Raw genomic sequence first — 24,268 nt, forward strand, 5'->3', positions numbered from 1 at the left:
AGTCAGGTAATGTGATGCCTCCGGTTTTGTTCTTTTTGCTTAGGATTGCTGTGGTTGTTTGGCCCCCCCCTTTTTTTTTTTGGTTTCATATGAATTTTAGAATAGTTTTTCAGAATTCTGTGAAAACTGATGTTGATCCTTTGATAGGAATAGTGTTGAATTTGTAGATTGCTTGTGACACTATGGGCATTTTAACAATGTTGATTCTTCTAATCCATGAGTATGGAATATTTTTCTATTTGTTTGTGTCATCTATGATTTATTTCATCAGTATTTTGTAGTTCTCCATGTAGAGATCTTTCATCTCCATGGTTAGATGTATTCCTAGGTGTTTTTTTTGTGGCTATAATAAGTGGGATTACCTTCTTGAGTTGGTTGAATGTTAGTGGTATATAGAAGTGCTACTGGGTTTTGAATGTTGATTTTAATATCCTGAAACTTTACTGAAGTTGTTTATCAGGTCTAGGATTCTTTTGGTGGAGTCTTTAGGATTTTCTAGGTATAGAATTATATTGTCAGTGAAGAGAGATAATTTGATTTCCTCTTTTCCTGGTTTAATGTCTTTTTTTTTTCTTTCTCTTGTTTGATTGCTCTGACTAGGACTTCCAGTACTATGTTGAATAGGAGTGGTGAGAGTGGGAATCCTTGTTTAATTACAGTTTTCAAGGGGAATGCTTCTAGCTTTTGCCCATTCAGTATGATGTTGGCTATAGATTTGTCACAGATGCCTTTATTATTTTGAAGTATTGTCTCTTGATGTGTAGTTTCTTGAGGTTTGTTTTCTTTTCACTCATGAAAGGATTGGATTTTATTGAAATATTTCTGCATCTATTGAGATGATCATGTGAGTTTGTTTTAGTTCTGTTTACATAGTGAATCACGTTTGTTGATTTGTGTATTGTGAACCAACCTTACATTCCAAGAATAAAGCCCACTTGATCATGGTGAATTAACTTTTCAATGCACTGCCGGATTTGGTTTGCTAGTATTTTATTGAGGATTTTTGCAACTATGTTCATCAGGTTTAATTGGCCTTTGGTTTTATTTTTTCTTGTGTCCTTGCCAGATTTTGGTATTAGGATGATACTGGTTTTGTAAAATGAGTTAGGGAAGAGTTCCTTCTCCTCAGTTTTTTGAAATAGTTTCAGTAGGATTGGTACTATCTGTTTTTACGTCTGCTAGAATTCAACTGTGAATCCATCTGGTCCACAGCTTTTTTTGGTTTGTGGATTTTTTTTTTTCAAATTACGGATTCAATTTTGGAACTTGTTATTGGACTGCTCAGGGTTTCAATTTCTTCCTGTCAATCTTGGGAAGTTATGTGTTTTCAGGAATTTATCCATTTCCTCTAGATTTTCTGATTTGTATGCATAGATGTGTTTATAGTAGTCTCTGAGGATCTTTTGTATTTCTGTTGAATCGGTTATAATGCCACCTTTGTCATTTCTGATTGTGTTTATTTGAATTTTCACACTTTTTTCTTTGTTAATCTAGTTTGCAGTCTATTGGTCTTGTTTATCCTATCAAAGAACCCACTTTTTGTTTTGTTGATTGTTTCTATGTATTTTGGGTCTCAATTGTATTTAGCTCTACTCTGATTTTAATTATTTCTTTTCTTCTGCTTACTTTGGAATTAGTATGTTCTTGTTTTTCTAGTCCCTATAAGTGGTAGAGTGTTAATCTGAGATCTTTCTAACCTCTTGATGTAAGTATTTAGTACAATAAATTTCCCTCTTAACACTGCGTTGTTGCATCCCAGAGATTTTGTCATGCTGTGTCTCCATTATCATTTGTTTCAAATAATGTTTTGATTTCTGTATTAATTTTACTGTTTACCCAGAAACCATTCAGGAGCAAGTTATTTAGTTTCCATGTCATTGTGTGGTTTTGAGAGTTCCTCTTGGTTTGATTTCTATTTCCATTCCACTGAGGTCTGAGAATATGCTTGGTATGATTTCACTTTTTTTGAATTTGTTGAGACTTGCCTAATGGCTGAGAATGTCGTAGATTTTTAGAGTATGTACCATGTGCAGATGAGAAGATACATATCCTGTGGTTATTAGGTGGAGTATTCTGTAGATGTCTATTAGAACCAATTGGCCAAGGGCCAAATTTAAGTCCAGAATTTTTCTGTTAGTTTTCTGCCTTGATAATCTAATACTGTCAGTGGGGTGTTGAAGTCTTCCAGTATTATTGTGTAGCTATGTCAAAAATGGGTTAATCTTATCAGTTGGCATATCCTGACAATGTTTCTAGCATTTTAAGATTATTATTTATTGACATTATGATATCTTCTGGGGGTTTATTTTAATATTTAGTTTAATGAATAAGATAAAGTGGCTGTGATGAAGGTCTGGAACAGCATCTGCCTAAAAGGCAAATATAGTGATTACTCTTTACATATAACCTAAAATCTGGAGCAATATAGCATCTAAGGATAAAATAATTTAAATTGTAGGTGCATAAGGTTTGCATCCTGATGTATCTGAGATGTGTTCCATATTACCTTAGCTATCAATTTCTCTAATTTTTCTATTTGATTAGAAGTTACTTATTTTGGAGGAAATGATGCAATTCCAATTTGAACTGCCTCATACCTTTTAATCAGAATTTTCCCAAAGCACAAAAGTGAAAATGTAAAAGTTGCTGTGTTTCATTAGTTTCGTTCTTTTGAATGTTGCTACACTGAAAGCTCTGTGTGAAATTATTAGAAGACAAGTTTTCAAATGGTTGTAAAAGAAGATGCATATATGGGGACTCACTCAAAGGGCATTATTTAAAAAAGAAATTTCTAGCCACCCAGATCTCAGGGTAGCTATGCCCATTCAGGGATAGAGAATCCACCATCTGTATGATTATTTTTACGTCTGAACTTTTTTATACACCAGAGAGACTCAAAACTTTCAGGGTCATTTGCCCAGCAGGTAGTGGAATGTCCTGTGCAATAGATTCCAATTAATATGACCATGTTCAATGGCCCTTTACCACCAATGATGTATAACTGCTTTCCACTTGGCTTTATATGGCACTTCTTTGTTACAGCTGCAACCAGGTCTATCGCCCCTTTGATAAAAATTTCAGTTACCCCAGGGAGAAGCTTTCAACTTTATTAAGTATTGAAGTCTGTACATTTGTTCTTCTTTGGAAGAGCAGATCAAAAGCACGCTTTCTAAGTAAGTAATCTGATAAATTAGGATAGCATTTGCAGACTTGGGCAATATGTTTTTTCCGTAATTGAAACCCGAGAACCTGTGTCAACTGACTATACTATTATAAACTTCTTAGCATTTAACAAGAGTTTCTTTTATTTTTTGAAAGTAAATAGAATTCCTTGATTTGATTTAACCAATTCTTTAGCATGCTGTTTCCTTTTTGTTGTGGTTAGGAAAACCTCAGTGTAGGTTTAGAGATAGAAAACTGATGATCAAGAAAAAAAAGCAATTAGATGATCAAGTTGTGGTATAGACAAGAGCCCATGTTGTCATCTTATCTCTGGCATTAATTTACTGTAAAAACTCGAGGAAGCCACTTAATTTTTCTGGGTCACAGTTTCCTTATCTTTAAAAAGGGATGATTGGCTAGATTGTGTGTAAGACTTCTGCTGATTCTGAAATTCTCTGATTCTAAGTGTTAGGCAGAATAAGGCTAGAAACAGAATACCTTACATTTGCATGCAGCCATTTTTACTTTGCATCTCCTCCCTGCTTCAAGTCCAGGTTGGGTTTGGCAATGGAATAATATGGTGCTATTTTATCTTTGGGTAGGAATGATCACTGGTTAAAACCAGAGTAGTAACACCTTCACAAAGGACACTAGACAGTTGTAATTCTCCCACAGTAGATTCTCCCAATCTACTAGAATGCTGAAAAGGCACCAGATTTATTGAGAAAATTGGCCCTTCTTCGCATACATTTAAAATAAAAATACAAATAAATTCAGATTTCTCCATAGCTGATGGGACAAATTTTGCCTTCTGTGTTAGTCTGAATCTGAGGGTTACCCCTATTATTAGCATTTTCAAAGACTTAGATTGAGACCTTTGAATTCCAATTTGTGGGATTTGGATGCTTAAAAAGGATAACTTGGGCTGGGCATGGTGGCTCACTCTAATCCCAGCACTTTGGGAGGCCGAGGCAGGCAGATCTTTTAGGTCAAGAGTTCTTGACCAGCCTGGCCAATGTGGTGAAATCCTATCTCTACTAAAAATATAAAAATGAGCCAGGTGTGGTGTCAGGCACCTGTAATCCCAGCTACTTGGGGAGGCTGATGCAGGAGAATGGCTTGAACTCGGGAGGTGGAGGTTTCAGTGAGCCAAGATCGCGCCACTGTACTGCAGCCTGCGTGACAGAGTGAGACTCCATCTCAAGCAAGAAAAGAAAGGATAACCTGAATCAAAATTTACGTCATATGTTGCCAAAGACTAAATATAATTTCTTACAGTATTTTGTCAATGGATGCTTACAGTATAAATACTCCATGTAGACATCCTCAAAATGTTTTAGCATTAAAAAGTTGGAAACTATTTTGTAGACCAATTCTTTCTAAATTTTAAGTTCTGATGATTGGGGATCAAGTAAGGGCTATGTTCTTCAGAATCTTAAAAAGGCTAAATACTAATAATACAGTTGTCATATTAGTAGAAACTTTTCCTGGGAGGTAGGGATTTAGGAGCCAAGTTTCTCATCTCAGATCCTCAGCAATTTGTTTCTGATATTGGGCTATTCACTTGTTCTATCTGTTACTGTTTTCTCATTTTTAACATTATATCAAACCTCTGCAAGAGATTCCTTTTCTTTCCTATCCTGTCCTGTCTTGTCCTGTCCTGTCTCGCTCTGTCGTCCAGGCTGGAATGCAATGGAGCGATCTTGGCTCACTGCAGCCTCTGCCTCCTGGGTTCAAGTGATTCTCCTGCCTCAGCCTACCGAGTGGCTGGGATTATAGGCACCCGCAACTATGCCCGGCTGATTTTTGTATTTTTGTAGAGAGAGGGTTTCATCATGTCGGCCAGGCTGGTCTCGAACTCCTGACCTCGTGATCTGCCCGCCTAGTCTCCCAAAGTGCTGGGATTATAGGTGAGAGTCACCATGCCCACCCAAGAGCTAGTTTCTTAAAGGTTAACTGCACTGCAGAACCTTAAATTATATAAATAAATTTTATGTATGTGGTTGTGTTTAAAATCCTCTTATTTGTTTTGAACTTAGAATGGGTTTTTTACTCATGCATGACTTTGTAACATCATTCAATGATAAAAATATTGGTTCACGGACTTACTCAGATTCTCTGAATCTTGACCCATTTTGTTTTACAATATCAAAAATTATTTTGTTAATATCACCACTAATCTCATCAGGAAATCTCATCAGCTTGTAAGTATTGAAAAACTACCAAGTTCATAGCAGTAGATTCCAGGTTTCTAAAATTTTAATTTTCTCTTGAAAGCTCACATTTTGATCATAGGCAATAAATACCATCTGTTGTTTTTCTTGAAGTGACAGGCTTACTTTGTCCATTAAAATTAAAGTCTGCCAAATAATCTGAAAATTCATTTGTCTGTCAGTCTTCTTTTTCAAGGAAAAATGATGTTGTATGAAAATGTATACTGGTTCCATTTGTAATTCAGTTGCATGAGTTTCTTTTCCTAGAGACAACTATCATATTTCAATATGTGGTAGAAATGCTTCATATGCACTTTCTCATTTTGCAATAAGGAATATTAATAAGATGTATACTCAAGGGTTTAGATTTAATAAAGTTAATCATTTTTATTGCTTTATAAAGGACATTATTGAGTGAAACTGACATTTTATTTTTATTGTGAGCATGTGGTGGTGAAGAATGTGATAACTGCCAGTATAGTTTGGTATCACAGCCTTGATTCTTTCTAAGGAAACTACAGGTTTACCTACCATTGCCTTAGCAACACTGGCAATTATCAGCATAATGAAGAAGAAAAATCACATCTTAGTTTTATCATAAAAACAGCTTTGGCCTTGCAGACTTCTTGAAATGGTCTTGGAGATCTCAGGAGTATGTGAATTGCATTTTGAAAATCTCTGAACTAAGCCTGGCCAACATGGCAAAAACCTCTCTCTACTAAAAATACAAAAATTAGCTGGGTGTGGTGGCGGGTGCCTGTAATCCCAGCTACTCAGGAGGCTGAGGCAGGAGCACTGCTTGAACCTGGGAGGTGTAGGTTGCAGTGAGCCATGATTGTGCCACTAGACTCCAGCCTGAGAGTCTAGACGGGGCGAAAGAGCACGACTCTGTCAAAAAAAAAAAAAAAAAAAAAAAAGAAGCTGACTAGAGTTCAATATTGTTACAGTCTTGAATTTCCCCTTCTGTTGTCAGAAAAATGGGCTAGCTTCTTACTGCTCCATTTCCCATGAAGTTAAAACATCAAGAGTAAGAAACTATTAACACTGAGGCCCACTCATTAAAAGCAGGGAGCGGCTTCTTAATGACTAGATTGCCTTGTCTTGCTAACTGAGACAAAATTTAATAGCAGTAGGTGGGAACTTGAACTAATATAGTCAATACCTGGTAAGCAGTACATAGTTGCTTGCTTCTGACTATACTTGCCTCATTTTCCAAAGTGAAATAATAATAAACAGATCTTTAAGAAATTTTTGGACAGGGCTAGCTCCCAAGGGACAGGTCGGGGACGGAGAGCAGGTGCCGGGGTTGGGGTGGCAGCGGGGGCCTGAGCCTCGAGGTCAACGCCTGCTGCTGCAGCAGCAGAGGCTGACTGAGCCGCCGAAGCGCTGTCACCGGAGAGTGAGGGCTCTGCTGCCGTGGTGAAACCAGCCCAGATAAGTTACAGGACTGTCCCCCGGGTCTCCTGCCCAGCAAGCCAGCGCCGTGACCAGGTGTAGGGGATGATGGTGGCGGCTCTCACTCACTTGTGAAGGCTGGAACTCAGGGAACCCGCGGTGATCTAGGGATTCTCCAGACATCGCCGCAGCCCCACCACGACCAGCCGAGGCAGCAACAGCAACAGCTCGGGCACATGAACGGAACGGCTGCACTCCAGGTTCCTTGCCGGGGACTGAGCGTGGCCTGAGGGACAGGCCCTGGGTCCTGGGATGCCCCTGACCAAGTCCAGCGAACAGGAGGGTGAGAGTGGGAAGGCCGGCCAGGAGCCATCCCCTGAGCCAGGCACTGACATCGTCCTGGCAGCCTCGGGAAGCCCGGGAAGTTCTCCAAACTGGTCCTGCTCACAGCATCCAACCAAGATGAGGATGGGGTGGGCTTCAAGCCCCAGGAAGTGCACTGCGTCTTGTCACTGGAGATGACTGTCCCCGCTACCTTCGCCAGCACCTTGCAGATCCTGCCAGCTGAGGAGCAGGGAGGGGCGGTCCAGGCAGCCCCCCAGATGCCTAAACAGAAGAGCAGCAAGCTGGACACAGCACCCGCATTCCCTGGAGTTCCTGAGGACACCATTTGGGGGTCGCCTCCAGGTGCTGGAGTCCTTCCTGTACAAGCAAGAGAAGGCTGTGGGGGACAAGGTGTACTGGAAGTGCCACCAGCACCCTGAGCTGGGCTGCCGGGGCCAGGCCATCACCTGAGGTCTGTGGGCCACAGTGTTGCGGGGCCACTGCCACGCACCCCATGAGCAAGGCCTGAAGGCCTGGCGCCAGTGGGAGAAGCTGCCCAGCCTGGCCCTGCCAGAGGGCTTGGGAGATCCCTGGGGTCCTGAGGGCCCTGGAGGCTGAGTGCAGGAGCTGCTGGAGGGGGTGGGCCTGTGGCACTGCCCCAAGGAGCCGGAGCCAGAGCCCACCCGTGGGCTGGTGTTGAGCAAGCCAGCCCAGAGGAGGGCCACGGACCCCAAGCCCTGTCGCTGCTGAGCCTGACGCCCAAGAAGTGCTCGATCCTGGGGCTAGGACAGGCCCGGCCCCTTGAGTTCCTGAGGAGGTGCTACGGGGGCAGCTTCCTGGTGCACAAGTCGTTGCCCTACAAGCAGGAGAAGGCCATGCGGGAGAAGGTGTATTGGACCTACTGGGACCATGCGCTGCACATCTGCCTGAGCCGGGCCATCACTCAGGGACAGCGGGTGACCGTGATGCGTGGCTACAGCTACCCGCCTGACGTGGAGGGCCTGGAGGCCCGGCAGCAGCAGGAGACGGCCATGGAGACTCTGCAGGCTGTGCAGGACGGCCCTGGGAGCCAAGTGGACATGCTCCTCCTAGGCGTGAACAGTCTTCTTTACCACAGAGGCCCCGGCCCCCTGACTCTCACCAGGCCCCAGCCTGGAAAGCGAGCGAAGGTCGAAGACCAGGAGCTGCCAACCCATCCCCAAGCCCTGGAAGGATCCCTGGATGAAGACCAGGACATAGATGCAGACCCCGGAAGCCCTGAGTTCCTGCGGTCCCCGCTGGGGGGCAGCTTCCTGGTGTACGAGTCCTTCTTCTACAGGCAGATGTATTGGACCTGCCGGGACCAGACCCGCATGGGCTGCCGCAGCCGCGCCGTCACCCAGGGCCAGCGGGTCATGGTCATGCACAGGCACTGCCACCCACTGGACCTGGGTGGCCTGGAGGCCCTGCGGCAGCGGGAGCACTTCTCCATCCTGGCACAGTGGGACTGCCCAGAACCCTTCTGGTCCCTGGAATTCTGAGGACTTCCCTGGGGGGCAGGTTCCTGGTGCCCAAGTCCTTCCTCTACAGGAAGGAGAAGGCAGCCAGGAAGAAGGTGTACTGCATGTACCAGGATCAGGCTTGGCTGGGCTGCCACAACCGCGCCATCACCTGGGGCCAGCGGGTCATGGTCCTACGCAGCCACTGCCATCAGCCCGACCTGGAGGGCATAGAGGGCTTGAGGCAGCGGGAGCGGCTCCCCAGCATGATCCAGCAGGAGGACCCAGAAGAGATTCAAGTTCAACTGTGCTTCAAGACGTGTTCTCCTGAAAGCCAGCTGATTTATAGGTAATTGTATTAGTTATCTAATGGTGCGTCACCAATTACAACATAACGTAGTGGGCTTAAAACAACAATGACAAAAACAAAAATAAATTTTTGGTACAGGGGTAAGGCCAGATGTGCATCTTGCCTGAGGCCAAAGTCCATGTACTTGGCCACTACTTTATACTGATCTCTAGGCTGCTACCTAGCTCTGAAAGTCAGTGATTCTGGAAGACAAATATCTTCCTAAAGTGGCAAATAAGGCTGTTGGTAGGATTTGCGGTGGAACTGTAAGGATTTCAGCAAATACAACATATAGTTTTTAACCATATGGAATGTATACTGTGGCCTGGTAGTTAAAAGAGCAGGCTTTGAACATAAGCTGTTTAAAGCCCAAAACTATCATTTACCAGCTTTGTGATTTGGGGAAAGTTGCTTGACCTCTTTTGCTTCAGAGTATTCATTTGTAAGATGAAATGATGAGGGATAATGATAATAATGCTACCTATTGAGGCTTCAATTAGTGATGGTTTGGTAGGTAGCAGAGCACATGGTAAGCATTAGTAAATTTCGGCTTTTATAATTATCTGCTGTGCTGAACACATGATAGCCATGCAGTACAAATTGGCTATTATTATTTAACACACTTCCTCCTTCTTCTCATTACTGGTACAAACACAAGCGTCATTTGTTATTCATTTATATGTTCATTTGTCTGTTCTACAGTGATCTTCTGAACCTAGTATATAACAGTCACTGTGCCAGGCGATGACCCTGATCTAGTCCTATAGTTGGCAACTCCAACATAGCTATTATTTCCATTTTACTCTAGTTACTAGGGAAGAAAAGTAGTACATTGCTTTTTCCTAGGTTTCCTCAGATCATGCAGTTAATGTCGAGCATCCCACCATTTTCCTCTATTATTTCAGATTAAAGACAGGTGCTAATAATTGCATCTTGATCTTTAAGCCAACATTTTAAATCAAAAAAACATAGATAGGAAAGTAAGTGTCTCTCATTTTCTAATATTGTCATAAAGATTGTAAAAATTCAAGCCAAAAAAACACTTTATATGGTATATATGTTTTTTTTATGAAAGTTAAAACATAAGCTAATATTACATTGATAATTACAAATATATTCTTTGAGAGGAATATCTCTAATCCATTTTTCACCATGTGTGATGCACTTGGTGCTTGAAGATTTCTTAAGAACTGCATATATGCAGATGACAATGAAGTTCTTTACTATTATCCTTATCACAAATAAATTTCTTGAGAATGTACAGATTTCCCCATGAGAACCCAAAAACATAACTGCTAACAATTTATTCACTGAAACTGAAACTAAGATTTGCAAATTTAAAGAAGATAATCTTTGAATAGTAGGAAAAGCTAATCATTTTCCTTTAATAGCTCTTAAGCTTCATTCTTCCTGAAAATTTAAATTCTTCCTAATCTTAGCAAATACTACAACAAGTAAAAATCATATAGGTGTGCAGCAAATGTGTGTTTAAAATTTTATGTCCTACAGATTTGAAAATTAAATTGTATTTTAAATGTATTAAGAGAAATCCCCATATAAGAGAATGCTAGGATGAATCATTTCAGTAAGGAATTCTATTGTTAGCCACAGGAAAATTCTCTCTAAATTATATTTTGAGTGTCTGGATTTGTGTATTTCATGTATTTTTAAGGCAAGATGTGTTTATAGTAGAAGCTATTACAAAAGCATTTCTTTTCTATTTATCAAGTTAGAATCATACCTTAAATTATTCTAGTAAAGTATCCTGAAGGAAAACAACAACAACAACAACAACAAAAAACAACTAGGAGTCATGAGCTGAGTCTTCTACCAGTAATAGAATTAATTTTAGTATGCATTTTCCTTGGCCTCACACCATTCAACACCATTGGTTACTCCCTCTTTCTTGAATGTGCTCTTCTTTTGACTTATGCTGACACTTGGTTAAACTGTTTCTCTCTTACCTCTTTGGCTGCTGCTTCTTCAGAGCCCTTTTCTCTCTTCTCCTTTTCTACCATTAGCTATCTCTACCTCTAGATATTAGAGCTTTTTAGGTAACAGTCCTGGGCTGTTCTGTTTTACACAGCTGGACTTCATGGATCCAAATCCTGGTTACAGGGCTTGAACTCACTACAGGCAAGGCTTAAACTCTGTTTGCCTCAGCCTCCTAAAATATAAAAGAGAATAATAATAGTTCCTATTTCATGAGGTTATTGTGAGGATTAAGTAAATACATTTAAATAATGTATTTATTTAAATGGGTGCAGTAGCTAACGCCTGTAATCCCAGCACTTTGGAAGGCCTAGACATGTGGATCACTTGAGATCGGGAGTTCAAGACCAGCCTGGTCAACATGGTGAAACTCATCTCTACTAAAAATATACAAAAATTAGCTGGGCGTGGTGGTGCACGCCTGTAATCTCAGCTATTCGGAAGGCTGAGACCAGAGAGAATCACTTGAACCTGGGAGGCGAAGGTTGCAGTGAGCTGAGATTGCACCACTGCACTCCACCCTGGGTGACAGGATGAGACTCCATTAAAAAAAAAAAAAAAAGCCCGGGGGCGGTGGCTCAAGCCTGTAATCCCAGCACTTTGGGAGGCCGAGACGGGCGGATCACAAGGTCAGGAGATCGAGACCATCCTGGCTAACCCGGTGAAACCCCGTCTCTACTAAAAAATACAAAAAACTAGCCGGAGGTGGCGGGCGCCTGTAGTCCCAGCTACTCAGGAGGCTGAGGTAGGAGAATGGCGTAAACCCAGGAGGCGGAGCTTGCAGTGAGCTGAGATCCGGCCACTGCACTCCAGCCTGGGCGACAGAGCGAAACTCCGTCTCAAAAAAAAAAAAAAAAAAAAAAAAAACCTTAGAACACTGCATTTGGGTTGTTTATTTGTTTTTTGAGATGGAGTCTCACTCTGTCCCCCAGTCTGGAGTGCAGTGGCTAACTACAATCTCCGCCTCCTGGTTTCAAGCAATTCTCCTGCCTCAGTCCCTGGAGTAGCTGGGAGTACAGGCGCCTGCCACTATGCCCATCTAATTTTTGTATTTTTAGTGGAGACGGGGTTTCACCATGTTGGCCAGGCTGGTCTCGAACTTCTGACCTCAGATGATCCACCCACCCAGGCCTCCCAAAGTGCTGAGATTACAGGTGTGAGCCACTGCGCCCGGCTGGTATTTTTAATTGTTTTTATTCTGTAGCATATTCTTTCTCTATGTAATGCATCAATTCCCATCCACATGTTGACAAATCCTAAATTTATATCTCTAGTCGAGGTCTCTCTGCTGAGGCTCAGACTGTATATATCTGACTACTAGTATCTTCACTTGGATGTCTCTCAGATACATCAAATTATGTTCAGAACTGAAAGTTAAATTATTAATCTTCCTTTTTCTAGATGTCTTCCCCACCCGCAAATTGGTCCTTCTCAAAGTATTACAAAGTTAGTAAATGACATCTCTATCCCCTCAGTTCAAACAGAAATAGGACAGGTATTTAAACTTTTTAAAAAAACTTTTTAATATGAAGAATTTATAATATATATAAAAATAGAGAGAATCCCTAGCTTCAACAATTAGCATGGCGAATCTTTTTTCATTTATATTTCCACCCACTCCACCATGTCCCAAACTAAATTATCTGGAAGTGAATTCTAAACACCATACTATTTTATGCGTATTTAGTTGTGCATGTGTCTCTGAAACAATACTCTTAAAATATTTATGAAAATATTATAACTTGTCACAAAATTTTTTCTTTTATTTCACTGTCAATTTAAATCAGAATCCACACAAAGTCCATAAATGGCAAATGTTGATATATGTCTTACATTTTTAAAATCATTCTCATTCTTATTCACCTCATCCCAAATATATTTGTTGAAGAAACGTTTGCCCTGTAGTTTTTTTTGACCCCCTAATTTCCTGTAAATTGGTAGTTTGAGCTGAAGGCTTAACTTGGTTTTGTTCAGGTTTGCTTTTTTATAGGAATAGTTTATGGAAAGTGTTGGGTACTTTCATCAGGAAGCACAGAAAGTCAGATTGTCTCTCCTTTTTGTGTTGTGAACAACTGTTGATGGTCATTGTTTAGAATAGATCCGTTATATCATTAGTGGTTACAAAATGTTAATATTCTATTTTTAAATCAGTGTTTCATTTATTGGTTGAAATGCTTCTATAAAGATAAACTTCCCCTTACAACTTTTGGTTATCCAGCAGTACCTTTCATATAGGAAGATAAAATATTCTTTTCCTATATTCATCAGCTTTCAGTGTGATTAGTTCATTCTGTATCATCTTCCATGAGTGATCAATGAACTTTTTTTTTTTTTTTGAGATAGAGTCTTGCTCTGTTGCCCAGATTGAAGTGCAGTGGTGTGATCTTGGCTCACTGCAACCTCCACCTCCCGGGTTCAAGCAATTCTCCCACCTCAACCTCCCGAGTAGCTGGGACTACAGGCACACACCACCACACCCGGTTAATTTTTTGTCTTTTTAAGGTAGAGACAGGGTTTCACCATGTTGGGCAGGCTGGTCTGGAGCTCCTGGTTCAAGTGATCTCCCCTCCTTGGCCTCCCAAAGTGCTGGTATTACAAGCATGAGCCACTGTGCCTGGCTGATCAATGAACTTTTAAAAATGTTTTTAAGTGTTTCAGTCCACTGCATTAGTTATTTTTATTGATGCTCAACTTATGCCATCTTTAAAGAGTAGAGGCTTCTTCAGTTTGGCTCCTGAGTCCTTTTGACAAATTTCAATTTTACTTAATAGCTTAATTTTTTCAATATTATAAGATATATGAAGATTATCATAGACATCTTCTGCTGTAGTATAGATATCATCCATTTCTCTAAGGTATTTAGTATTGGGAAATGGTATTTAGAGACCATGGTCTGGGTTTTAGGAGTGCTCATTGTTACTTCATTGGTCATTGTTTCTACACTTGTTCAGTGAACGTAGCTAAGGAATACATACTTTTTTATTTGCTTTTTTTGTTTGTTTGTTTTGAGACAGAATCTCACTCTGTCACCCAGGCTGGAGTGCAGTGGCATGATCTTGGCTCACTGCAAGCTCTGCCTCCTGGGTTCACACCATTGTCCTGCCTCAGCCTCCTGAGTAGCTGGGACTACAGGTGCCTACCACCATACCCTGCTAATTTTTTGTATTTTTAGTAGAGATGGGGTTTCACTGTGCTAGCCAGGATGGTCTTGATCTCCTGACCTCATGATCCACCTGCCTCAGCCTCCCAAACTGCTGGGATTACAGGCTGAGCCACTGTGACCAACTGGAATACATATTTTTTTTAAGAGAAAATCTGATTTCATAATATTTTAATTTAGTTTAATTATTATTATTTAAATTTGTTTCCTATCAATTTTCATTTTAGATTAAGGGGGTACATATGCAGGTTTGTTATATGGATAAGTTGCATGTCATCAGGGTTTGTGTACAGATTATTTCATCATCCAGGTAAGAAGTATAGTACTCAATAGGTAGTTTTTCAGTTCTCACTGTCCTCCCACCCTCTGCCTTTAAGGAGGCCCTGGTGTCTATTGTTTACTTTTTTGTGTCCATATGTACTCAATGGTTAGCTCCCACTTATAAGTGAGAACATGTGATATTTGGATTTTCTGTTTCTGCATTGCTTCAATCAGGATAATGGCATCATGCTCCATCCACGTTGCTGTAAAGGACATGACTTCATTCTTTTTTTATAGCTGTGTATTATTCCATGGTGTATATATACCACATTTCCTCACCAGTTCACTGCTGATGGGCGTCTAGGTTGATTTTGTGTCTTTGCTATTGTGAATATTGCTTTGATAAACATACATGTGCATGCCTTTTGATAGAATGATTTACATTCCCTTGGGTGTATATCCAGTAATGGGATTGCTGGGACAAATGGTAATTCTGTTTTATGTTCTTTGAGAAATTTCCAAACTGCTTTCCATGGTGATTGAACTTGTTCACATTCCCATCAGCAGTATATGTGTTCCCTTTTCTCCACAACTTTGCCAGCATCTGTTGTTTTTGACTTCTTAATAATAGCCATTCTGACTGGTGTGAGATGGTATCTTATTGTGTTTTTTTTGTTTGTTTCTCTAGTGATTATTGATGTTGAACATTTTTTTCATAAGTTTATTGTTGACATTGTGTAAGATTCTTTTGAGAAATTTCCATTTATATCCTTTACTCATTTTTTTAAAGTTTTTTTTTGAGGTGTGTACTTTTATTGCACTAGTATCAAGTTAGTGTACAGGGAAGCCCAGGCTGCCTCCACCCTCCACCCACTCCCAGGGAGATCAAAAGCCTTCATACATCTCAAGTTGGGAGACAGAAAACAGGGGCCACAATGCCAATCATTCAAAATAAAACAAAAAAAGTACTAGGCAAAGATTTAAGAAATTGTGCATTACATAGTATACATGAAAGCAATGCTGTCACCTTCCTGGACTTGGAAGAGGATTGGGCCATTCTCCCTAGAGAGAAATGTGGTGGCTTTTTGGAGGGCAAGGGACTTCCTGTAACAATGCATCTCACAATATTTGGAATGACTATTAAAAAAAAGAACAATATACAATCAAAGTCTTCGGCCACATTGTAGAACTTTGAGGGATGCTGGCTCCAGCCGATTGCTGACACTGTCATGGTCTAGTTTTTAAATCCTGAGTCAAACCAAAGACAAAAACAAAAACAAACAAAAAACAAAAACAAACTAATGCATGCCAATGTCATCTTGTTTTCTGCGCAGGTTTGGTTTTTGTCAAGAAAGAGTGTAACGAAACTAAGGAAACTAAGTGACAGTCTGCCTAGAGGCATCTGCAGTGGACGATGGAGGGATGGGACTTATGGTATTCCTGCTTGCTGATCCATATCTGCTGGAAGGCTGGCAGCCAGGCCAGGATGGAGCCACCGGACCCATACAGAGTATTTGCACTCAGGAGGACCTATGATCTTTATCTGCATTGTGCTGGAAGCCAGGGTGGTGATCTTCTGCATCCTGTGGGGGATGCCAGAGTACACAGTGGTGCTACTGGACAGTACTGCATTGGCGTACAGGTCTTTGCAGATGTCCACATCACACTTCATGATGGAGTTGAAGGTAGTTTCGTGGATGCCACAGGATTTCATGCCCAGGAAAGAAAGCTGGAAGAGAGCCTCGAGGCAGAGGACCTGCTCGTTGCTGATGGTGCTGACCTGGCCTCCAGGCAGCTTGCAGCTCTTCTCCAGGGAGGAGCTGGAGGCCACGGTGACCATCTCTTGCTGGAAGTCCAGGGTGAGGTAGCACAGCTTCTCCTTGATATCTCATGCTCTCTTGCTCCACGGTGGTGGTATAGCTGTAGCCATACTCCCTGGGGCTCTTCATGAGGTAGTCAGTCGGGTCCAGATACAGGATGGCACCGGGGAGGGCGTGCCCCTTGCAGATGAGCACAGTGTGGGTGACTCTGCCAGAGTCCATCATGATGCCAGTGGTACAGCCAGAGGCTTACAGGGAAAGCACGGCCTGAATGGCCACATACATGGCTGGGGTATAGAAGGTCTCAAATATGATCTGGGTCATCTCATGGTTGGTCTTGGGGTTCAGGGGGGGGCCCAGTCAGCAGCACAGGGTGCTCCTGAAGAGCCACATGCAGCTCATTGAAGAAGGTATGGTGCCAGATCTTCTCCATTGGTAACAGTGCCGTGCTTGGTGGGGTATTTCAGGGTCAGGATGCTTCTCTTGCTCTGGGCATCATTGCCCACATAGGACTTCTTCTGACCCATGCCCATCAGCACACCCTGGTGCCATGGGTGCCTCACGATGGAGGGGCATTGCTGCCTGCTAAGCTGGCCTTGCACATGCCGGAGCCATTGTCCATGGCGAGCGCAGCGATATCATTATCTCCAGTGAGCTGGCAGTGGGTGTGGACTCATGGCAGAGCGGCGAGGGCAAGACTCTGCTTATGGGGCAGATGCTGTCTCAGAGGTTAATGCAATAGTTCTTGGCTTGTAGATTTGTCTAAGTTCCTTATAGATTCTGAATATTAGACCTTTGTCAGAGGCATAGTTTGCAAATATTCTCTCCTATCAGTTGTCTGTTTACTTTGTTGATAGTTTTATTTGCTGTGCAGAAGCTCTTTAGGTCTCATTTGTCAATTTTTGTTTGTGTTGCAATTGCTTTTGGAGTCTTCATCATGAAATATTTGCTAAGGTCTATGTCCAGAATGGTATTTCCTACATTTCTTCTAGGGTTTTTATAGCTTTAGGTTTTACATTTAAGTCTTTAATCCATCTTCAGTTGATTTTTGTATATGGTGAAAGGAAGGCCAGGTGGCTCGGACAGGGCATGGTGGCTCATGCCTGTAATCCCAGCACTTTGGGAGGCCGAGGCGGGCAGATCACGAGGTCAGGAGATCAAGACCATCCTGGCTAACACGGTGAAACCCCATCTCTACTAAAAATACAAAAACATAAAAAATTAGCTGGGTGTGGTGGCAGGCGCCTGTGTAGTCTCAGCTACTCGGGAGGCTGAGGTGGGAGAGTGATGTGAACCCAGGAGGAGGAGCTTGCAGTGAGCTGAGATTGCCACTGCACTCTAGCCTAGCCTGGGCGATGGAGTGAGACTCCGTCTCGGAAAAAAAAAAAAGCAAGTTTCATTCTTCTGCATATGGCTAGCCAGTTGTTGCAGCACCATTGTCACTTTGTCACAGATCAGTTGGTTGCAGTGTATGACTTTATTTCTGAGTTCTGTAACCTCTTCTATTGGTCTGTATATCTCTTTTTCTACCTGTGTCATGCTGTTTTGGTTACTGTAGCCTTGTCATATAGTTTGAAGTCAAGTAGTATGGTGCCTCCAGCTTTAATCTTTTTGCTTAGGATTGCTTTGGCTATTTAGGCTCTTTTTTGATTCCATATGAATTTTAGAATAGTTTTTTCTAATTCTGTGAAATATGTTGTTGGTAATTTGATAGGAATAGCATTGAATCTGTACATTGCTTTGGGCGATATGGCCATTTTAACAATATTGATTCTTCCTACCCATGAGCCTGGAGTGTGTTTCCATTTGTTTGTATCATCTCCAAGTTCTTTCAGCAGTGTTTTATAATTCCCATTGTTGAGATCTGTCACCTTCCTGGTTAGCTGTATTCCTAGGTATTTTACTCGTTTTGTGGTATTGTGAATGGGATTGCTTCCTTGATTTGGCTCTCAACTTGGATGTTGTTGGTCTATAGAAATCATGATATTTTAATTTTAAATTTAAAATTACAATAGTTTTACTTAACTTCTTTGATTTTAAATTCATATTCTCTCTACTATTGTAAAAAAAAATTGGTTCCTAAATGTGTAAATATAATTACTTATTTTCTTTATCCTTTATCTATTTTTCTTCATCCTAGATTGTATTATAATAGTTTCAGAAAATCATAACCAATGTTGTCACTAACAATATGATTGTTGAAAATTATTCAAGATCTTTTTTTAAAAACACTTTATTTATTTATTTTGAGGTTCAGAGTATTTCCAAATAGACAAATGAAATTATTGTGTCTTCAATTTATTTGAAATACTTCTTCTATGTGTAATTATGCCATCAGCTCATTGCTTAGATTGGTTTCATTTTGCTTAGATTTTTAGGAATTTAAAAAATTTAACTTTAATTTAAATTTTAATTATGTAAAATGGTTACAGGACTTAAAGAAATGTACCAAACAAGATCTATTGCAAAAAGTCCATCATTTATTCCTATCTTCCTTATAGTTGCTTTCCTCTCCCTGTAAGTAGCCATTTAAAAACCTTTTTGCTTTAGCCTTACATTAAAAATATGTGAAAACATATGTCTTTGTATCCTCCCTCCTTTCATGTTCTTCCTTTGTATCTCTCCTTTCTACCAATCAATGGTAACATGTTATACTCACTTTTCTTCAGCTTACTTTTTTCACTTTCCTAGAGATCACTTTTATATAAAGTATATAAAAATAGCCGGCTCTGCTAAGCTGGCCTTGCACATGCCAGAGCCATTATCCGCGACGAGTGCAGCGATATCATTATCTCTGGTGAGCTGGCAGTGGGTGCGGACTCATGGCAGAACAGCGAGGGCGAGACTCTGCTTATGGGGCAGATGCTGTCTCAGAGGTTAATGTAATCGTTCTTGGCTTGTAGTTTCCCTTTATAGTTACATATTTCTCAATTGAGTGGGTATATCATGGTTTAGTCAACCAGAACCTTTTGGTAGATATTTGCATTATTTCCAGTTGTGTGCTGGTAAATATTTAACTAGATCTCTATAGGGGAAAAAGTCCTGATTTGGAGTTTGCAAATGTCTGTAGTGTCAATACTCCTACCATGGCTGATTTTAAGCTACTAATATAATGTCACTGAATGGGAAGTGATGTACAGTAGCATATCATTATATAGTATTCCCAGCATTTGGATACAGTACATGTAAATAATCTGAAGAACATAGTTTTGTTTGTTTTTGTTTTTTGTTTTCTAAATTTTGAGACAGGGTCATGCTCTGTTCCCTAGGCTAGAAGGTAGTGATATAATCATGGCTTGCTGCAGCCTTGACTTCCCAGCCCAAACAATCCTCCCACCTCAACCCCCCAAGTAGCTGGGACCACAGGTGTGTGCCACCATACCTGGCCAATTTTGTTTGTTTTTTTGTAAAGACAAAGTCTCACTATATTACCTGGGCTAGTCTTGAACTCCTGGGCCCAAGTGACCCTCCCATCTAGGCCTCCCCACATGCTGAGATTATAGGCATGAGCCACTATGCCTGACTTACCTTTGTTTTTAATATAATTTGTTTAATTGTAAGTCTATATAACATAATTTCAACAGTGACTGTGTTTAAAAACTAGCTTGCAAAATTACTGGAAATGTAACAATCAATTTTTGCAAGTGGATACAAGCAAGTTCTAGTATATTCACTGGTTGCTATTACAAATTTTTCTGTGGTGAATAGCATTGTACCTGTGTCAATTTGGATATTTGCTGGTATAAATTTGGAACAGATTTTTAGAAGTGGGGTTATTGAGTCAAAGGATAAATGTTTCTGTTGCTCAGTTGTCTTTGAAAGAGACTATACCATTTGGTATTTCCACCAGCATTAAATGAGAATGTTTGTTTCCCCGAGTCTCATCAACAGAGAATGTTGTCAAGATTTTAGATTTTTTTTTTTTCAAAAATAAAGGTGAGAAATGTATCTCATTGTAGATCTCATTTGCATTTATCTTATTATGGGTGAGGTTGACCACCTTTTTGTATCTGTTAGTCATTACTGACAGTTCCTTCCTTCCTTATTCTTCATATCTAACCAATTACCAAGTGTGTTTTTCTTTCGCAGTGTTCATTGCAGCTGTACCAGATAAAACTGCAATCTCTTCATCTGGATTAATTTTTGAGCTTCCTATCTTGTCTTTCTGCATACATTTTGCCTTCTCTAATTAATTCTTTACAAATCAGCTAGCGGAATCTTTCCAAGAAAAATGGACTTGTATAACTCACCTTCTCCTGATACTTCAGTGGCTTCCCATTATACTTTAGAAGCCAAATTGCTTAGTCATACCTATAAGACATTGGAGACAACTTTATCACAAAAGCACACATAGTTATAAAGAAGCCTGGAATTATAGTATGAAAATGAAAGAAAAGATTTTTTTCTCATATTAGCACAAATTAAATATGTAATTAATTAGATAGTGATTAAGTAAGGTTGGAGTTTATTTGAGAAGCTCTCTTAGAGCAGGTGATGAAAATAACCAGGGAAAGAAAGTAGAAGAAGACTGTGTACAGGCTGGGTGTGGTGGCTCACACCTGTAATCCCAGCACTTTGGGAGGCCAAGGTGGGAGGATTGCTTGAGGCCAGGAGTTCGAGACTACTTAGTCCTGGCCAACATACCAAGACCCCATCTCTATTGAAAAAAAGAAAAAGAAGAAGAATGTATGCAAAGGCCATTAGGCAAAAATTAGCAAGAATTTCCTGGTAGTTGGAGGCAAATGGCAGAGGTAAGTAGAGAAGTAACAGCTAAGTAGAGTCTCTGAGAAGTTGAGAAAGACCTAAGCTATTTCCAGTTTTTGAGGCTTCTGACATATTAAAATAAATAAATTCCAAAGCAGGTCTGCAAAATTTATAGTATATTTCAAATGCATCTATGTGATATTTGAAACACCAGAAAGTATAATGCAATATAATGGTAGCATTCACAAGATGATTACAGGATTTACAAAAAGATTTTAATTCATAATACGCAGCAGGGGATGTTGAATTTTGTGTTTCCTGGGTCTCTCCCACCCCTGTATTAGGGTTCTCCAGAGAAATGGAACCAATGGGGGTAGGGAGAGAGACAGAGGGAAATTTATTTATTTACTTATTTAGAGATGGAATTTCACTCTTGTTGCCCAGGCAATGGTGCAATCTCAGCTCACTGCAACCTCTGCCTCCTGGTTTAAGTGATTTTCCTGCCTCAGTCACCCAAGTAGCTGGGATTACATGCCTGGCTAATTTTTTGTATTTAGTAGAGACTGGGTTTCACCATGTTAGGCTGGTCTCAAATTCCTGACTTCAGGTGATCCACCCACCTTGGCCTCCCAAAGTACTGGGATTATAGGTGTGTGTCACCGCACCAGGCCTGAGAGAAATTTATTATTAGGAATTGGCTCATGCAGTTATGGAGGCTGGCAAGTACAAATTTGCAGTGTGGGGCCAGCAGGCTGGAGACCCAGGAGAGCTGATGATGCAGATCAAGTATGAAGACAGTTTGCTGATGAATTCCCTTTTGCTAGGGAAGGCTAGTCTTACTGTTCTGTTCAGACCTTCAACTAATTTGGTGAGGCCAACCCTCATAATGGAGGGCAATATGATTTACACAAAATTTACTGATTTAGATGTTAATCTCATCCAAAACACCCTTCAAGATACAACATTAGCCTTCATATACCCAGAGAGATATGTTGAAGTCTTAAGCCTCAGTATCTCAAAATGTGAAGCAACGTTGCTGACATTTCAATTTTAGACTTCCAACCTCCCAAACTGTGAAATGATAAATTTGTATGGCTTAAGCCACACAGTTTGTGGTACTTTGTGACAGCAGTGCCAGGGAACAAATACAGATTGTATGTATGACCTCAGTTGGAGATAACATCAAAAATGTAAATTTGAAGCCCTTCATTATAAAGTTGACAATTGGATTAAATGTCTTTAGGTCAATTCTAATTCATGATAAGTTCGTTTTCTAAAACCCATCAGGAACAGTTTAATGATAATCATTTCACCACAGTATCAGAGGAAAGACTAAGTTTTGAGAAATAGTTTAATAGTTCACCAAACTGGCCTATGTTCACCACTTCAGTCCAACCATCAGTAGACTCTCGGAGCTGTACATGTTAAGGTTCATATCTTACAAAGCAAGTGTGGTCATTTATGGGAGTGGCTGGTATAAGGTAGCTTTGCTCCACACTAGTGAACAGGCCCCCAACCAGTACCACAGCGATTGTTGGGTTCAAGAGACCCATCAAATAGTTGAAACAAAGTTTTGGGAAGAAAGATTCCACTTTATTTAGCAAATTAAATTTCCCCTTAGAATGAAAAGAAGTCATTCTCCTAACAGTGTGGTCCTAGTACTTTCTTCAGACCTAGATTCCCATGGTTGGTTTAAGTTGTAAAATTCTGTGTCTTTTCTTCTGTTTCTTGGCTGAAGACATTGTGGCACAGCAGATGTGCTTACCAGAGAGCCTGACACCAAGTTGATGCTCACTGGATTTGTTGAGAGAATAATCCACAAGTCTTGGGGCCAGACTAGTCTCCAATTCTAGCTCTGCCACTTTCTAGCTGATTGACGCAGAGTCAGCCATGGAATCTCTCTGACCTCAAATTTCTTCTTCATTAAAACCATAGGGAAAATCTCTCAACTTTCTCTCCTGTTGTTTTTCACAATATATTTGAAGAAATTTATCTTACTTTGGGAACTAGATAAAAATTAACGTGATTTTTAAAAAAGGTAATAATTATTGCTTTGTTTGCTTCACAGAATTGGTATGAAGATTGAAATGATAGTACATATAATAGCACTTGACAAAGCATAAAGTAATATATAGATGTAATAGATTATTATCTTGCTAATAGCATCACCATTCTCAAATTTCTGATTCAATATTGTCAATGCGTATGCTCTTTTGAAAGCTTTAGATAAGAAAATTACTTTAATATGAATTGTAGTTTGTACAAGTATATGCATGTGTATATTTTTGTAGGTTTAAGATGATTAATTTGTTTATTTAAAAATATAACATACACAGTACAAACAAAAAAAGCTCCTTTCTAGCATAGTATTGCAGGTCCACAAACTGGTACACTGTATCTGTAATTTCTACATCCAAAAAATCTTAACAAAAGTTTTTCTGTAAATAATTTGTAGAAAAATTGGACTTGAACTGATTGTCTATAGTCTATTTCAATTAACATGACTATTCATACATTTTATTATAGACGTATATGAATCTTCCCTCTCATAAAAAGCTTAAGAAAGCCAGACCAACAAAGATGGGGCAATTAAAGAATAGTACAAGTGAGATGTTTAAGCTGCATATATTCAAGAGCTGAAGAGTATGGTACAAATAATAAGTCCTGTGTATTGTCAAAAAGGGAATAAAATAATTGTAGACTCTAGATCTACCTTCCAGAAAAGAAAAAACAATTTTATTGAATGATTCCTGGTATATTCGTTTAACATAATCCCTTTAAACAGAAAAGGTAGAATTTCATTTCAGAAACCCTAATTTGTATTTCAAAAAAAAAAACCCCTAAGTTCTATTTCAAAACCCTAATTTTTCTTGAACAAAGAAAAGTAGCCCGGATTCTTCAGAACTTTACTTTCATCAGAGTTGAACCATAGAATAACAAAGGCTGTGTGTCCTGGATGCTTACAACCCCTTATCACTCCATGAATTGGCCCCAAGAAGTGTAGGATCATTGTAAATCTTAAGAAATAGATAATTTGATTTCCAGGAGTTGGATTGAACTTAGAATAAGACTCATATAGGGTTCTTGACCTCAATATTTGCTCAGCTATCTTTCAAGGCCCTGGCTTGTTCCATCTCATTTTTACAAGGCAGAGCCCTTCCAGCCCTTGGTTTCTACCCTGTCTGGTCAGTTTCACAGCAAGGTCAGAGTGCCCTGCATTAATTCTGGAAGCACAGTCCTTGCTGCCAGTCCCCTCCATAATGTTTTGCTATTTTCTCTCTCTCTCTCTGTCTCTAACTCACTCGCTCGCTGTCGCTCTCTCTCTCTTTAAGCTGTATTTAAGCCTTAGACTACAGATATAAGCTCTTGGGTACTTATTTAAAAATCTAAAATACCTTGAATTTTCAATT

General features: G+C 40.2%; 2 pseudogenes; one reads left to right on the forward strand and one right to left on the reverse strand.

Annotated features, from left to right (window-relative positions):
* Positions 1-7,082: 7,082 nt before the first annotated feature.
* LOC105522252 lies at positions 7,083-8,983 on the forward strand (annotated as a pseudogene).
* Positions 8,984-15,726: 6,743 nt separating this feature from the next.
* On the reverse strand, positions 15,727-22,281 carry LOC105522265 (annotated as a pseudogene).
* Positions 22,282-24,268: the final 1,987 nt, after the last annotated feature.

Source organism: Colobus angolensis, unplaced genomic scaffold (genome assembly GCF_000951035.1).
Source record: "Colobus angolensis palliatus isolate OR3802 unplaced genomic scaffold, Cang.pa_1.0 Scaffold422, whole genome shotgun sequence".
NCBI classification, from domain to species: Eukaryota; Metazoa; Chordata; class Mammalia; order Primates; family Cercopithecidae; genus Colobus; species Colobus angolensis.